The sequence below is a fragment of the Meles meles genome, chromosome 13 (assembly GCF_922984935.1).
Source record: "Meles meles chromosome 13, mMelMel3.1 paternal haplotype, whole genome shotgun sequence".
Lineage (NCBI taxonomy): Eukaryota > Metazoa > Chordata > Mammalia > Carnivora > Mustelidae > Meles > Meles meles.
This window is the reverse complement of record NC_060078.1, coordinates 83,408,964-83,426,158: the sequence shown is the minus strand read 5'-3', so window position 1 is coordinate 83,426,158 and position 17,195 is coordinate 83,408,964. Positions and strand designations below refer to the sequence as shown.

General features: G+C 49.3%; 1 protein-coding gene across 3 annotated transcripts in view; it reads right to left on the bottom strand.

The window, feature by feature from the left end:
* The window catches only part of PTPRE (protein tyrosine phosphatase receptor type E), a 151,810-nt gene that overhangs the window by 119,224 nt on the left and 15,391 nt on the right, over positions 1–17,195 (bottom strand). The window lies entirely within an intron of this gene.

The window sequence follows — 17,195 nt, the reverse complement described above, 5'->3', positions numbered from 1 at the left end:
ATGGAGCTTTGAGAAAAAGAAAGCCCTGCTCAGCCCAAGCCTCTCCCTCTCGTTGGCCTCTGACTCTCCTGGGGACACATGGCCTACTTCCCCGAGGACATGTTGTAATAGTGAGTCTGGTTTATTGCCTGTTTAGACCCTGTTCCTGTCGGGGGGAGGCAACACAGAGTCCAGCCTCATCAGCTTCCTCCGCAACAAGGGAGACATTCAGTGTCTGTGACATTTGTCATGAGAGAGAGGCTTCCTCAAACAAGATAGAGAGAAACACCGGTGCCCAGGGCCGACGAGCCGGAAGTCTGGCTGACGCTTGGCCTTGGGCTTGAGGCAGAGCCCAGACACGGGCCATTGCCGCCTGCTCCGGAATCTCCTCCACGTTGACCTGCCCGTTCCTCAAGCCCCTCGCTCCCCGCCAAGCCCTGTGTACGTGTCGCGGGAGGGACACAGTAAGAGGGGAAGGCTTTTAGAGACTGTCCAATCCCGGTTCCACGTTCACCAGTCAGTCCAGCCACCTGAACACCAGCCACGTGCCAGCTCTGCGCGGAGCTCCGGGGCTGCAGGGAAGGGGCGGCGACGCCGTGGGGCCTGCCCTCAGCTCCAGCGGGGGAAATGGCCTGCAGACTCGCCAATGCCGCCCGGCGCCACAGGCTCTGTGAGCGCCAGGACAATCCCCTCTTCCCAAACCTGACCCTCCCTGACCCCCAGCCCTGATGGAAGGTGCCGCCGTCCTGCCGCTGCCTCGTCCTGGGGTCATCCCGGGGCCCTCCTCTCGTACCCTGAATACCTAAGTCACTGTTTCCTGAGAACTGTGTCTTTTTAAAAATCTGTGGGATTCGCTCACTTTCTTTATCCTGTTGTCAGTCACCTGATTTCAAGGCACCCTTACCTTTCCGCGGCAGCAAACGCCCAGCTCGGCTCTCACCCGTAGCCCCGCAGCCTGCGCCGTCCCGTTGTCCACATGAAATCAGAGGGATCTTTCGTACACGCGGCTCCGTCTGTCCCTCTCCGGCTAAAACTCTTCAAATGGCTTTCCACGTCGTACCAGCTCCTCATAAGGCCTTCATGGTCTTATCTTTGTCTACTTTTGTAGCGTCATCAACCTCGGCATCCATGCCCACCAACCCACCGACCACCCACCGACCCATCCTCCCACTTACCCAACCATCTTCCCATCCACCCACCTATCCACCAACTGGTCCACCATCCACTCAGTCCTTACGGCACCTCTCCCAGAACTGCTCATCCAGCCTGACCCCCCCCCCCCCCACTATGTCACCACCACACACCGTCACTGTCTCCACAGCTCTGGTCTTACTCTTCATCCCCAGCCCTGCTTTATCCCTCGGTCTGTTCCTGGATCGTCATCCTGCCCCTACACAGGCACTCACCCTGGAACTCGGCCCTTCCAGCAGCCGGGCTCCTGTCGGCTGCTGCCCTCCAACCTACCCCAGGGCTGACCTGTTTCCCTGAAGGGAACACCTTCTCCCACTCTGGGGTTCCATAGTGTGGAGACTCCCAATTTGTTGGGACAACCCCATGACTTCTTATTAGACTCCCTTGCCCAATACCAATGGGAACCACTTCCTCCTCCTTCCTCGAAGTCTGCAGCCAGGTCAGACCCCCTCTCCACACACCCCAACCAACACTGCGTGCCCCAGTGGGGAGGCTCAGCTCTGGGCATGGCCACGCCCAGCCCACGTGTCGAAGCTGGGGCTGGCGAGTGTGAGACCCTCTGCGGCAGGCAGGAGGCCACAGGCTGGTCCCAACCACCCTTCCATGGGCCAGGAAAATTCAGGAATCAAGGAGCTTCAGAAGAATCCCCAAGGCCTTACATGCTAGGAAAGGACTAGCAAAGTCTTTTCCTCAGTACGGAGGTCACAGAGGGGCAGAGACAGGCCAGGGGGAAAATGTTAAATCATCCTGATGTAGTCCAAGTTCGAGAGGTGAATGTGGACGGCCGGAGCGCTCAGAAAAACACACACTGACAGTACTCGATACAGACACCACGAACACGTGAATTACACGCCCAGGGATGGTTTCCTTAAATAGCCCCTCCAGTTTAAAGGACCCCATTATTTTCATTAGGACAGACTATGCTGATGCCTGGCAGGGTTAATGACAGAAAAAATTATGAAAAATTTGTCAGGGTTTCTGTTAGACCCAAGAGATAAAGCGGTAAGTCACTCAGGTATCCTGGCCCGTGTGATAAAAATGACTTCCCAGTCTCAAGCGGTCTCGGCCGGTAAGCGCAAAGGCAGTCCTCAGGTCCCTGCTCTTGTAGGATTTTTTTTTTAAACTGTGGTAAAATCTGTGTAACATGAAATTTACCATTTTCGTGCTTTTCCGAGTGTACCATTCGGTGGCCTCAAGTACACTCACAGCGTGACTAAGCGCCACCATCATCAACCCCCCAACGGAGATCCTGCAGCAGTTGAAATCAAACAGCAACTGCCACACCCCCTCCCGGGCAACCTCTATCTCCTGTCTGTCTCTGTGAATCCGCCTGCTTCTAGATAGCTCGTGTAAGCAGAATCCCACAATATTGCGTCTCTGAGACAGGCTGACCTGACTCAGCGCAATGTCCTCAAGGTTCGTCCGCACCAAGTATGTGTCAGCTTTTCCTTCCTTTAAGACTGAACAATGTTCCATTGTTTGGATGGACCACATTTTGTTTATCCCTTCATCTGCTGATGGGCTCTTCCTATGATGTAGTTTTCAGATCTAAACTGAGTTTGATCAAGCTGGCCTGTCAAACGCGCAGACTTGTTAGCTGATGCGCTTTTCTAAATCAAGGATGTTGTACGGTGTAAAGAAAAATTTTCACTTCCTAAAATCTCATTTTAGATAGGCAGACGCACAGTACCCTAACCCCTGACTTCTTCGTTTCCTCAGGATTCTTTCATTGCTGATGATTTTTATAACCTCGGACTGCTAGCAGATGGAGCAGGGTTCCTGGGTCCCTTTCACTTAAAATATCTCCCTGGGATTCAAGGTTCTCTTTCCATTCTCACCCATCCTCATTACTTCTGACATGGTGATCTCAAGCTTTCTGGCACATGGAGCAGCATATCTCCACACTCTTGATTGGACCGCAGGAAAATTGGCCTGCATTTGGGGTGATGCTGACCTATTTTTTTTCCCTGTGAGATATTATAAAAGACACTCCGCTTTGGGGAGAAGCACTGACATTTTGCCCATTTTCTTTCTTCCCCACTGGTGACACAGTGGGGTGTGTTGATGAGATCCACCTGTGTTCACACTTGCGCCATGGCTCTGCCCGTGGCCCGGAGGGAAGACGGGCTGTCCCACTGCCTTATCTCTTCCCTGCTCTGCAAATCACCTGGCCATAGGTGAGGGCTCCAGGGCCGGTGTCCGCGAACCAAGGAGCCTGGACGTAAAGACGGAGCCCTCAGGTGTGCCGAAGGGGACTCGGCTCACGGAGTTCTGGGGAGGTGGACGAAATGGAAGTAAGTATCTTCTGGAAGTAAAGAAATGAACCAAGAATGCATCAGCTGGAGTGGAAACACACCCTCTTTAGCTCATCAGGTGTCAGAAAAATTTTATTTAGTTGCCCACGTTTTTAAATTGTAGCATTTCCCAGACGCATCTGATGCCCAACTTCACATGAACAACCAGATGGATGCCCTGGGGCTGCAGTCTGTGCACCTAGGCGGTGGGGGCGGGGGAGGGGGGGGCGGGGGTGGTGGTGAACCTGAGCAGCAGCGCCCCCTGTGGCCACGGCAAGTGCTGCTTCTCCCAGCTCAGGCTTGTCGGGCTCTCCTGGGCCACCGACCACACCGGCTTGCCGGGCATCTGTGACCCCGCCCGGGCTACTGTGCCAGTGCCGGGAACTGGACGGCCACTCCATAAATATGTGTTGTTCCCACAATCGCTGAATGGCGGCTGCCGAAGAATCCTGGGGTGGAGACAGAGGAGGCTGAGTTCTGGTTGGAAGGAACGTTGAATCTGAAGTTACATTTAACCTTTGGAACCATTCAAATCCAGAGCCCCCTCCACAGCCTAGTGCAAGCCTTGCCTTTTCAGTGGCACTGACCGTGACCTCTCAAACAGTGCGGGGCCTCCTCTTTCCATCAACCCTGCTCCTCTTTTTTATTCTACCCCGCCTTTGCCAGCTCAGGACCTCCTCCTGTCTCCACGTTCTGTTCTGCACAGGATCAGGTGGGAAGCCCTTCATGAGTTCACGTCCAGGCATACACTGGGGCCCTTCCGAGTGCCAGGGGCTGCCAGGCCCGGGAGCACAGGGCAGAGGGCACAGTCTCCGGGGGCACAGAGAAGCGAACGGGGGGTCATACGACGCAGAACAGGAACAATGACAGAGAGCGGATCTTACACTTCTTTATTGTCTTCCAGCACTAGATGAGTCCTTCTGGGGCACTAGCTCCTAGTACCATGCCTGGGTCACAGCAGGAGCTACAGCATGACTCAGCGAAGGAGGGAACGTCCTGGGGGCATGGGCAGCAGGAGGAGGCCTGTTCCGTGGGTGAAGGAAGAAGTCCCTGAGGGCTCCTTGGAGGAAGGAACAAGGTGCTATGTGAGCAAAGACTTGGACAAGGGCTGCACGGCATGGGGCCTTCCCAGGCTGCACGGACAGCACAGTGAGCCAGTCCGGTTCATTAGGAGGGGTGTGAGCCAGAGCACAGCTGGGGGACAGCAGGACGGGAGGTGCGAGGTTGGCTAGGATCTGGTACGGCCTGTTCTCTAGGCTGAGCAAATGGATGAAGACACCAAGAAGCTTCTAGGGCACTGAATCAAGGAGGCATCCAAGTCAGGACAGGGTTGACAGAAAGGTGTCGTGGGGATGGGTGTATAGAATAGACCAGAACCTCAGATGGGCTGGACTGTCCGCCACGCCAAAGGGCGCACCTCCAGCAGCTTCTCCTTGGGACCCATATCTTCCCTGTACTCATCTGGGCCCTGGCCCCAGCCCTGCCATATGGAATTCGTCTCCTTGGGTTGCTCATCCCCTTCCCGTGGATCTGAACAGCTCCTCCATTGGTCCTGGGATCCCACGGAGGACTGGGCCATATTTCCTCTCTCCCCGTACCCCCCTGCCACCACCGCACATGGACCTACAGCGGTCTGCACCCAGCTGACCTTTCCAAAATGTGTGCTACAACTGCTCCTGATAACAAAGAATCCTGTGTTTGGGCCTCTGGCTTGCTTTTCTTTCTGGAATCACTAGACCTAAAATGTGAGAATCCTGTTTCAAGACCACAAAACGCATTCATCTTCCAAAGATAAAACTTAACATGCGTTGGATGTTTGCTCTAGGAAAGTATGAAGTTGAAAAATAAAGAACGATGAAGGAATCCAGAAAGGGTCGTCCCAAGAACTCTGTAACTGATGGAGGGATTGCGAGCGTGAGGGAAAAGTTCTCAAGTCATACTTCACTGCGAAAGCTATAATGTGAACCACAAACAAATGATTTCACTTGCTGAAACATCTGGAAAAGCATTTCACTGGAATGTTAGGCTATTTAAAGATCATGAATGATGGGGATTAGTTCATAGCCTTTGTTCAGAAAGGCATTCACGAACTTGGGTTCACAGAGAGGGAAGCAGTTCTCGGCAGCAGCCAGCTAGTGCACGCCGGGCTCCTCCAGCTCCGCAGAAGATCTGAAACAGTGTCTTAATTCACCCCAGCGCGGAGCACCCTGGGATCTTCAGGTCCGGACAGGGCCAGGGAGGAGAGATTTGGGGGCCTGAGGATGGAGATCACTGCCTTCTGGCTCTGTTCCTATTCTTCCAATTCCAAATAGCTACAATAGCAATTGTACTAATTCACACACTTCCCTCCAGTAGCAAAAAATATATAAAGAGGTAACATCATGTGACTCTATCTTAAAACTGAAAAAAAAAAAAAGTTAAAAAAAAGTACTATTGATCCAACAATCCCGCTTTTGGGTATATGGCCAAAGGAAATGAAATTGCTATCTGGAAGAGACAGCTGTACCCCCAATGTCATTGAAGATGCAGGAAAAACCCAAGTGTCTGTTAATGGATGCACAGATAGAGATAATGTGAGACAGACAGACATATGACATTATATATTATACACATACATGTCTCTGTTATATGTGCATTACATATAATATGCAACATGCATGTAATATAATACCCATATACCTTATATATGCATAATACAGTACACGTATATACATTATATATATAGGAATATTACTTAGCCTTTCAAAGGAAGGAAACCCTACCACTTCTGGATGGGCCGGGAGGACATTACGCTGAATGAAATAAGCCCGACGCAGAAAGACAAATACTGCATGATCTGATTTACACGCGGAATTTTAAAAAGTCAACCTCACAGAAGCAAAGGGTAGAGTGGTGGCTGCTGGGGTCTCGGGTGGGGGAGCAGAAGGTGCTGTTCAGAGGGGACAAACTTCCAGCCACAAGACAAACGGGTTCTGGGGACGACTGCACAGCATGGCCACTACGGTCAATACTACTGAACCATGTTCTCGAAAGCTGCTAAGGGAGCAGATGTAAGTATTCTCACCACACACCCATCCAGGTAAGGATGGGAGGCGATGGCCGTGCTCATCAGCTTGACTGTGATCATTTCATTACAGGTGTATCAAACCCTCAAGTTGTACTCCTCAAAAAGATACAATGAAAAGTAACATCAGTTCTAAAAATATCATGGGCTGAAGAAAACACAAAATTACTCTTTACAAAATGTCTGTTTAAGCAACAAATGACGCAGCAGGACTCCCTGACCAGCCGAAGCCATGCAGCTCACCGGCACAGGCCTCTAAGGAAGGGGCTGATGTGCTGGCTTGTGCACAGCGATGATCTCATTGGGTCAATTTCCTTAACAGTAAGGAAACTGAGTCCCCAACAGGACAGTGATTTTCCACACGAGTGATGGCGGTCATGGGGAGAGGGCTGGTCTCCTGACTTGAAGCCAGCGTCCACTAGGGTGCTTTTTGGACACCCAGAGGAATGAAAGCTTTAAAAAAAAAAAAAGTCATATTACCTACTTGAATATGATTCATACATCTTTATTAATACATCCAGGTAAGAATCATAAGGTTAACTCACAAGCATATGCACACTTCTAAGTAGTTTATTTTTTTTAATATTTTATTTATTTATTTGACAGAGAGAGAGAGCACAAGTAGCAGGGAGGCAGGCAGAGAGAAAGAGGGGGAAGCAGGCTCCCCGCTGAGCAGAGAGCCCTATGTAGGGCTTGATCCCGGGACCCTGGGATCATGACCTGAGCCAAAGGCAGAAGCTTAACCCACTGAGCCACCCAGGCGCCCCCTAAGTAGTTTATAAAAAAAAAAAAAAAAATAGCACAAGTCAGGAATTCTTTCCTTTCTCCCTCCTGAGATATTGATTCTACCTGGATGAAAAACGGCCCCAGGACCTCCATTTCCTTGTCTGCAAAATGCCATTCCTGGTTTAGGCAATTGCTTTCAGTTCACAGAGTCCAGGATTCTAATGATCAATCACACTCTTGGTTTCATTTGGGCAAGTGCAGAGTTGCAAATCACCCGATTTTCAACAATTCCACGATGAGTGAGCTGTACGGGTGCTGGAGAGGAATTTTAATCAAATGATTCATGAGGAGGTGTCTTTTATTTCTTCCTGAGGTGGGGAAAATGCAGATTTTTAAAAAGGCATCGCCATGTGAAATACAGCTTAAGTCACGTATTTCAAACCTTGATTCCCATTAATAAAAATTTTGGAGCCAGGTCACTGGAATCAATACCTTCATGTGATTCTGCATCTTGTTTGTTTTTCAGGTATTTTCAGGAATAAAAACGTCAGCATTCTGCTTGCTGGACAATGCATTTGTCTCTGGAGGGAAGGGCACAGGCACGCAGGGATTCGGAGTCCAGATCTCCTCCTACCTCTACTGGTTCTTAGATAGAGAGCTAAGCCTGCCTGCACTGCTCCAAGAATCAATACTTCATCTTTTAAAAGGACAGCAACAACAAACACGTGGTCATCTTTAAACTGAACTGGGGACGCCTGGGTGGCTCGGTCAGTTAAGCATCCACATCTTGACTTCAGCACAGGTCCTGATCTCAGGGTCAATGAGACCAACCCCTGCATCAGGCTCCACGCTCAGCATGGTGTCTGCTTGGAATTCTCTCTTTCCCTCTACCCCTCCCCCCCACCATGCCACGTTCTCTCTCTCAAATAAGTAAATATATCTTTAAACGGAATTGTTATTAGAAACACTTAGCTAATTAGCCGTGAGAATAGCAGCAGGGGGAACAGGGCAAACATTCCATGAGCTGGGCAATCGCAACACCCATTGGGCTGGGTTTCAGAATCAGTGCTTCCATAAGGTGACGGATCCAGGAAAGCCCAGACATATATACATATATATATATATATATATATATATATATATATATATATATAAACTAGCCACCATTCATTAAATACCGTAGCACTGAATAAACAGTTCAAATAATGCCAAGTTTCAAATAATGTCAAGTTACAAAACAGTCTTGATACAAACTTGACCGTGGGATTGCCTCTGCTGGGCCATGATCAGTGAGGTTGGTACACTTATGTTTATTTTTTTTAATTGTAATTGTAGTTGGCACCCAGTGGGACATCAGATTCAGGTACAAGACAGTGATTCAGCTTCTCTATACGTGTTGCTAGGCTCACAAGCGTAGCTGCCATGTGTCACCAGACCACACGAGGACAGTACCACGGACTCTCTTCTGCTGTGCGTTTTAACCCCATAGCTTCTTCCTTCCATACCTGAAAGCCTGTAGCTCCCAATTTTGCTTTTAAGTATAAGGTTGACATCAACCCCCTGGGAGGTTTTATAAATAGAGAGTAATTTTCAAATTTAAGTAAAAACTGGAAAGTGTATTGTGTTCAGCGGAGTGCGTGGGGCTGGGCTGTGGGGGCGGCGGGGCTGCAGAAAGAGTGTTGTTTGCCCCGTGCGCAAACTTCTGGCCATGCGAGGGGAATGTGTCCTAGAAGCTACAATGCTGGGACTCAGAGGCCATGTGTGTGTCAAGGAGGAAGATGCAGATGGGCAGAGAGAAGGAGGCCACAACATTAAGCAGCAAAATCTCTACGTATTTGCCTCACGGCCTCAGAAAGGAATCACATGGTTTTGAGGCTTAGTCTAAGTGACTGACACCGGGAGATTTTTCCAGAGGCTCCTATCTTGGTGAGGACCCTAGGGGAGGTGCTATGACTGCCTGGGTTCTTAGCAGACCCTCTCTTGGGCACTGGTGGGACAGATGCCCTCAGCATCTCCAGCGTGACCCTGTGGGGTGCGGGGAGCATTTCCAAGCCCACGGTGTTTCGCAAAATAGGTCAGAGAAGGTGCCCTTGGGTGGAGATGGCCTTGACCAAAGAAGGGAACAAACTAGGGCCAAACTAGGACACATGGAGGAAGGTGAAGGGCCCAGACCTGGCTCCATGCTGAAGGGCACGCAGACCTGCCAGTTGTGTGGGGACACAGTGAGCATCTGTCATCAGGAGGAAGGATGAGGAGGGCGGGCCTGCCCCGGCACAGGGGTGTGAGTCTCAGAAGTGAGCAGGCCTGAGATGATCTCACACCCAAAGCCTGAGAAGCCCCGGGGTCTCAAAATCTCTGCCTTACTCATGGCCAAACAGCAGCTCCCCTGTGGGCAGGGCCACCTTTGAAACATGGGGGCAGGAAAGCTCAGCCTCCTGGGCAGAGGAAGGAAGAGGGGAGCCCGTACACCGGACAGCAGCCGGAAGGGCAGCAGGTGGGCCAGGGGATGGGCCTGTGTGCCTGCTGCCAGCCTCCCCACGGAAACTGGAGGAGAGGAGGACAGACACAGATGGCACCCCCGCTAACTGGAGGGTTTGCAAGCACCGCAAAGGTTCGTGGAGGCCGTGGCATGAGGGGGAGGGCAGAACTGGGGGACGCAGGGTCAGCAGGAAATCCCCTTCCAGGAGGGTGTGCGGGGGCGGGGCACAAACACCAGCCCCAAGCTCAGCACTGCCAGGGAGAGGCGCAGTGGTTCTCTGCGTCTAGACCCAAAGAAGGAGGCCTCCCAGGGGGTGCTCGGACCTCGGACACACCCGGCTGCCTCCCGGAGCTGTGTCGTATGGACGGGCCCCCACCCCCAGCCCTGGCAGCCACCGTGTCACCAAGCTGCCAGATTTCACGGGACCAGTGCGGTGGCGACCAGCTTCTCCTCCTTCCCCATGAGAAAGGACAGAGCACACTGCACATGTCCCATGTAAGCTGCGCGGAGTCAGGGCTAAGCTGGGGAAGTGACCAAGTCCAGCTTCCGTCACGTCCCAAAAACATGCTTCTCCTTGGGGAGGAACGCAGCATCCCAGGAAACTCGAACCACCACCGAGTCAGCCATGACTGACTGTTTTCTGTTTTCTGTTGGAAGACACGGCCCAGCTCTGCGGGCAGAGAGTGTCTCACCCCTTGTGGGTGGATTTGACAGACACGTCCCAAAGGCAAATGTGTGTGACCTTGTCCCCAAAGCAAATGAAGATTCCAACACCTTGAAGGACAGGATGGTCATGTTAATGCAACAGTGTTCACACTCGGGCTGCTGATGGGGAAGCCATACGACGGGCCCTGCGAGCTGCGTCCCGGCTGCAGACTGGGTGGGCGCCCGGTGGCTCCAGGAAGCTGCTAATAACACTAAGAAAAAGGGGAAGGCGAGCCTCATCTTTTTTGCTTTCAATTACAAGATTATCCCCAGCAAAGAACCTTTATTGCAAAAACCTCCTTTCTCTAGAGTGGTTCCCAAATTTCTCAGAACAAGTGTGAGAAAACGCAATCACTAGTCTCCCCCTCACCCCATCTCCATGTGCCTGTGTGCGTGCATACTGGGTTGTCCGAACAGCAAGTAGCGAGCTGTCCCCAAGCTACAGATTATGTTCTTTTTTTTTTAAATTTATTTATTTATCTGACAGAGAGATGGTGAGAGGGGGAACACAAGCAGGGGGAGTGGGAGAGGGAGAAGCAGTCTTCTCGCTAAGCAGGGAGCCTGACCCGGGGCTCTACCCCAGGACCCTGGAATCATGACCCGAGCTGAAGGCACATGCCTAACAACTGAGCCACCCAGGCGCTCTACGGATTATGTTCGTAGACATCACTTCATGAAATCCTACAGGCAAGATTGCCATCCCCATAGCAGAAACAGTGACGCATGAAACCACAGAACTTGCCCCAAATGGGCTAGCTTGGAGGAGTGGGGAACAGGGAGAGAGGACAGAGCCCACACTCTAAGCCCGAGCTCCTGTACTCCACGCATGGGGCTGACCCATCGTTCCCAGGTAGCAGAGGGTGTCCTGGGCAGCCCCGCAGAGAAAAACAATGATGTGTGTTTAAAATTACTTTCTCTGTTAAATGCCAAGGAACCTCAGACATAGTCTTGATGTTATAATCAAATCACTTCTTAGTATTAATTTGTGCTGATGCTTGCAAAGAAATCCCTAGGAAACCTAAATTATGCCATACATTTGAGCAGTTTCATCTCTCGTGCATCAGAATCCTCCCAGAGTTTAATTTGGCTCGTGTTGTAAACAATTCCTCATTTTCATCCAGAATGTGCAGCACGTTGCCATGTTTTCAGGAAGGAGAAAAATCATCTTAATTTATGTAAAGAGAATTCCTAAAGATATGTATAACGGAGTCCATGAGGCATAAACACCAAATGTGTAAATATCACAGAATTATCTCAGCACATATTGTCTCAGAAATGGAAACAAATCCCTCGGCTGCAAACAGTCACTCAGGAGAACCTTGAGTTTTGTGATTTTGCTATTAATGTGCAGGGGTGGGGCGCTGGGAGACAGAATTCTGAGAGCATCCCCGAAGATCCCCACCCCTCGGCTTTCTCCATCCAACGCTAACCTTGGTGCAGCTGGGAAGAGACTGTGCAGATGGAATTAGGGTTCCCGATCCGCTGACCTTAACCCAGGAGAGCTCCTGGATTATGGAGTGGGCCCCGTGTGCCCCTCATGGGCACCAGTGAGAGAGACGTGGCGGCGGGGAGCACACAGATACCCAAGCAGGAAGGGGACTCCCCTACGTGCTGGCCTGATGCTGGAGGACGGGGACCAGGAGACACAGAGAGGGAGTACCTGGACCTGAGGGTCACCCAGCCGACAGTCTGCATGAGAACGCGGACCCCACCAACTGACCTTGGAAATGACCATCCCCGAGCCTCCCAGAAGCAGGGCCCTGCCAGCAACCCCAAATTCATCCTGTGGGCCTCTGAGCAGTGAGCCAGCAAGATGCAGACAGAAGCTGGGCTGGGCTCTGACTCCGGAACCAGCCGGAAGCCACCGGTATCACTGCGAGCTGCTGCCTGGGTGCGAAGTCGTCACAGCAGCAGCAGGAACCTGAGACGGCTGAGTGGGAGAGTGGCCATGAGCACACGCCTGTGCAAAGGAGCATGATGCCTTCTCCACCCTCCTTTCTCTGCAGGCTACAGAAAAACCATAGGAGTGACACCAAAATGGAAACCGCCTACCGAGTTCACAGGACTTGCAATGGACTCCCGGGGCTCCTCTTTCCTTAGAACTGTCCCGGGCTTTGTGCCCACGGAGAGCCTCACTGGCACAGAGGGACCGTGCACAGGCAGAAGGTGAGAAGCGTTTTGCTATCTCTTACTCCCCAAATCGTAAGCACTTAACATGCATTTGCATAGGCTGAGTGTGCCAAATATAAAATTTAGAGTATCAATTGATCACGAGTGCTCCTTCTAAAGCAATAATTAACACATGGCAGAGTTCCCCACCGCGGCATATTTTTACGTCGATGCCAAACATGAATTCTCAACATACACACTGCATTTAATTTTCTCATTCAATTTCTTTTTTTCTTTCTGATGAGGGAAGAAGAGACTCCTCTGTCAGGCCTTTCGTTAAATTAAAATAAAATAATAGAACACAACATTTCTGTACCTTATGTTCCTTCACAGAAGAAGCACAAAACAAAACAAATGTGTCATTGTTAAATAAGCGTATGGTTCCTACACATATTAGCCATTGAGGGCGGTATTGAAATTTGAGTCACAGATTCAGTAATGATGAAGTCACACTTTAGCTGTCCACTTAAGAGTCCACAAGAGACTTTTAAAAAATATCTCAAGCAGGGTGCCTGGGTGGCTCAGTGGGTTAAGCCGCTGCCTTCGGCTCAGGTCATGATCTCAGGGTCCTGGGATCGAGTCCCACATCGGGCTCTCTGCTCGGCAGGGAGGCTGCTTCCCTCTCTCTTTCTCTCTGCCTGCCTCTCTGCCTACTTGTGATCTCTCTCTCTCTCGCTGTCAAATAAATAAATAAATAAAATCTTAAAAAAAAAAAATATCTCAAGCAGATACAAAGCATTTTGCTGGGACCTGAGGTCTGCAGAGGAACTGTGACGGAAACACAGGGATGAGGCAGAAAATTGTCCGTCCCCGGGGTTGCAGAGACAAGCACATACTCACGCTCGTGTCCTGCATAAAGAGCTCCTAATTCAAACGCTGGAATAAAACCATTTTCCTGGAATATATTGGTTCACATTTTTCCTGCAAATTCAGATTCCTTCTCTTTGAGAAAAGAATCCAAGAGGGCCAAGGAATTTCATAAATAAAAACAGAAGAAATGCCTCACTGCTCACTGAAGAGGATGGGGAGTAGGAAACCCGCCCACACTTGAGGGTGATGTTTTGAAATCCCATTCTATGTACACGGAGCAGAAAGAACGATGGGGAAGGAAGATAGTCTATTCCAGGCGGGCTGCTACCCTGGAGATGGTGTGCGACAGACTCTGAACAAGAACACGGACCAAATGCAAAAATGCAGAGAATAAAGATATTTTAAGGATAGTACGTCTTTCAAGGGTTCTTAACCTTTTTGGTGACATGGATCCCTTGGGCCGGCTAGTGAAGCTCATTCTCAGAATACTCCTTGCAATGACCTAAAATAAAATATAGAGGAGTAACAACACAATTTTTAAAATGGGCAAAAGATTTGAGCAGACGCGACCAAAGATAGGCACTGAAGGAACAAGCAGGGGAAAGGATGCTCAACATGGGCAGTCATTAGGGGTATGCAAATGATATGCAAATTACAGCTGCCGTGAGACTCCATTACTCACCCATACCAAAGGCAGAAACTAAAAAAGAGAAAAACAAAAACAAAAACAAAAACAAACCCCCAAAAAAGGAAAATCTGACAATATCAAATGCTGGCAAGGGTGCAAAGCAATGGGAACATTCACGCCTCTGCTGATAGGAAAGCAAAGGGCACACCAGCTACAGAAAACAGTTTGGAAGTTTCCTACCAAATTAAACTCGCATGACATTCAATCCAGCAATCCCATCCTACGGACTTACCCAAATGAACTGAAAACCTAGGTTCACACAGAAACTTACATGCACACTTCCAGACATTTTTATTCATGCGTGCCCCAAACTGGAACCCACCCACATGACCTCCAGCTGGGGGGAAGATGAAAGGCGCGGCGGTCCTTCCGTACAACAGACTACTCAGTAAAATAAATGGGATGAACTATGGATACTCATCATGGCAAGAATGGTTCTGAGATCCACACGCCGTGGGAAGGAAGCCAGACTCAATAGGCTTTGTACTGTGTGAGTGCAAGAACATGACATTCTTGACAAGGCAAAATTAGAGGGATGGAGAGCAGGCCAGTGGTCACCACGGGTTCGGGCTGGGCTTGGATACAAGGGATATAAGATGGCAAAGGAAGGTAATTATATGGAAAGGAAGGGGTCAATTTTTTCACTATCTAAATTTACAGTCCTGCTGAATTTGATTCACAAACTCTCAAGAGACCCCAGGTTCAGAATTCCAGAGCCCAGACCAACAAATGCGACAGGGAATCGAGACCTGAGGCCAAAACGGCTGGTGTTCCCTGTACCTCCAGGGGTTCCTCACTTCAGGCCACAGCTCTCACCCCATCTGACCATGCCTGGCAGAAAGACTTAGGGCAGGCTTGTCCCAGGAAACATTTAGAAAAGGTCACGCTACATTAGCAGGTTCTTGGGGACAGTGACCACATGACCTTTGTGTCCCTAGGACCTGGCCTAGAGACTTGATAAATCCCCATATTTGTTAGACAAACGAAACACCCATCTTCACTGACCTCTAACAACTCATCAACTTTACTTATTTGCCATACAACCCATACTTCCAAGAAATTTGCTTTAAAAACTTTCTTACATTAATACTAAGGATTTATATAATAATTTAAATGTATAAAGGGATTTATGACTTTATTATTATACAGCATACATCGTGGAAGAAATTAACCTGAAAATTTATAGTTGACAGAACCTAATTACATCAGCCACCGTGGACGCAAAGGACCTCCTGATTTTATTCTACAAAGAGTGTTAAACTCCATCCCCCAAATAGAATGGCTTAGTGTTGTAACCTGAAATGTATACCAATCCGAGGTTTAATTTTGCTTTCAAGATTAAGCAGTACACGTGTAATTTAAAACTGATTTGAAACGGCAAACAATGTCATCAGGCTTACAATTAATGAGGTTTTGACAACTGCAAACAAATTGAATGCATAAATCTACTCATGACAATCGCTGTATTTAATAAACATGCCACTTTGCAAGGCTATTCAGCTCATTTTCGTTTCCCAGGGTGACAGCTGATTTGTGCTGACCTTGACCTCTCACACAGCGCTCAGTGTTTTGTTCAGCTATGAAAGTCGGGCTGAGAGCTGGACGATATGGAACTAAATGCTACAATTGTTCTCTGATGTGACATGATGAGTGCGGCCCTTATCTACCAAACACCGCGCTTTCCAAAATGCTATTTCGGAGGGAGACGCGCATTCCCAGTGCACACCTCCAAGTCTGTGTCCAGGACAGGACGTTTACTATTTTTCCGTTTTCATCAGGAGCCTGTGCAGATGGACTCGGAATCGGACAAGCATGCTAATCTAACCCAGCGCTGCAAATCCGTCACACGCCCAGAAGAAATGGTTCTCAGTGCACTGAGAAAGACCATTAAAAACATGAAAAAGGAAACGGATCGGCCCAGGGAAAACCTCCGCCAGAAGGATGGATGGAATCGATGGGGAGCTATGATAATGTGTGCATTTCCAAACAGCTTGAGAGCTGCCCTATCTGCACGAAGTTTTTGACTATTTCCTTCCTGCTCACAAAGTCCAAGCTCTAAGGAAGCACTCAGCGTCCCGTCGATAGTAACAGATGCAATTTACCCAACGAGGAGCAGACCGGGAAGCCGGCGCAGGCAAGACACCCAGACCCACAAAACAAGAGCCATCATGCGGTTTCTTCATTCGGTTAAGGGAAGTTTAAACTTTGTACAGATGCTTTTGTAACAGGTTGAAAATAAGTGAAAACCAGCAAATCTCCCAAATAAATCTTCACTGAAGTTCTGTTTTACCCATAAATCTGAAGGTTACCACTAATGCAATAATATGAACCTTGAGGAAAAAAAGCCCTTCAGGATTACCATATGTAGGAAATCAATATTCTCTCTAATAGTTTCTGTGGAGTGCATCAATTTTCTTAGCTAAAAAATGATGGTGCTTTCTTGTTTTATGGCGAAATACAATCTAAAATATGGGGAAAGCCACCTAAATGGAAAAAAGCCATAATGGTTCGAATAGTAATGGTAATACAATAATAATACATAGTACATCGCTTCTCGGCCTTTTGGCCAAGATCAAGTGTAATAATACAAAGTACATTAAAATGCACCAGGTACAGAGGAATTATCATTCTCCTTTAATAATAAAATTAAATCAGGAAAGTGATTCACTTCATGCCCCACCACGGAATCAGAATCATCTGTGTTCTGATACAAATGACTAAAACACCTCCCTCAAAAATGTTACTTGTATTTTCTTTAACGATATACATTATGCCAAGACATGACCACTTCAGAATCGTGGTCTGGAGGGACAGAAGGAGGCACACACATGTCGCCCGGACTCCCAGGCAGCATCCCCTGCAAGTTGTTTCTCCTCGGGGAGACCCAGCGCCCAGGTCTGGCCGCATGCTCCGCTTGGCAAGCAGACGACCCCAGGCTGGAGTCCCAGCCCTGCTGCCTTCGAGTTACGTGGCCTCGAACAACTCATTTCACTCATCCAAGTCTCAGTTTACGAACCTTAAAATGGGCTGATACCTCACACTCATGCAACCCTTAGACTGAAGACAACTCAGTCCCACCGAGTGAACCCA